We start from the raw sequence: 1,318 nt of genomic DNA, 5'->3' as shown, positions 1-1,318 counted from the left end.
TGTGTGGGGGGGGGGGGGGGTTCTTGCGTGGTAGCGTAGCGTAGACGGAGGTTAAAGTGGCCGGCTTGTGCAGAAGAAGAGACCCTGCAGCGAGTAGGCCCGGAATGACGGGGTCCCTTGAGGCTGTTCCCGGGAGTAGGCACCGTCCGAGCGAGACCGTGACTCGAAGAATGATTAGTCAAGGTGACAGTCAGGGGTCATGAATGATGTGGGCGTGGCTTGTTCAATACGGCGGCGATGCCAGGGCACACCGCCCTCACTGGTCAGGGCTAGTTGGAGGGTGTGACATTGAAGGCATCTGGCCAATCTCAGAGAGAGAGAAAGAGAGAGTAGGGGGAGGGACGACAGAGAGAGAGAGAAAAAGTGAGAGAGAGAGTGGGGGTAGGGAATGAGAGAGAGTGAAAGACAGAAATACAGAAAGAGAGTTCCTCGCGGTCATTTTGTGTTATTTTATACAATAACGAAATGCGCAAGTACATTTATAAATAGGTGTTGCGGAATCAGGAAATGCAGCAGAATCAATATAGGGGTAAGTTATGATAAAACATATTTAAGTGTAGTATACATTCACATAGATACTGAAGGTTTTTCAGGTCAGCAGCAAAGTTCAAAGCGTGAAGTTGAAAGATGATCCAACTCACCTTGATTTATTGTTGCGGATATTTCTCAATATCAGTGGCGTTATAGGAAATCCGTAACAGTATTTCCAAGATAGGTAAAAACTTGAAACTTTTCCTGTTGTTACATAAGTGAACTACAAAGTGTCAGTTAATAAGACGATGAATTTATGTAATTCAGTCGTATATGTATATGTATATGTGTATGTTTATGGTATATATATATATATATATATATATATATATATATATATATATATTTCTATATTATAAAACATAATGCGGAAACATTTCAGAAAGACTGAAAATAAAACAACAGCTAGATAGCAAATACATGCAAATGTGTTTCACTGCATTTCTAAAGCTATAGGTCGGAAATAAATCCCCCTTGTAATTTTCACTTTTACTGTATTCTTAGCATTAGCATTATATTATTGCTTCATGAAGCAATAAAATACCGTCATCCGTTCCCTGGTATGTCTCTATAACTGTTTTCTTCTTCTTCTTCTTTATGATACTGAATTTATGGCAGTTGATCCAACTTTCAGTATGACAGAATTTTTTTTTTACACACAGTTATTGTACCGTAAGTACTTTCGTTACACTACTTTGTGATGCAACAGCTGCGTCAATAAGATCGATAGTCATCGTAGTCTTCGTAACCTAAATGTTTATCGTTTCTATGGTTAATTACAGCACAT

This window comes from Penaeus chinensis, chromosome 6 (genome assembly GCF_019202785.1).
Source record: "Penaeus chinensis breed Huanghai No. 1 chromosome 6, ASM1920278v2, whole genome shotgun sequence".
In the NCBI taxonomy this organism is placed as follows: Eukaryota; Metazoa; Arthropoda; class Malacostraca; order Decapoda; family Penaeidae; genus Penaeus; species Penaeus chinensis.
The sequence above is the reverse complement of the archived record's forward strand: the minus strand, read 5'-3'. Positions refer to the sequence as shown.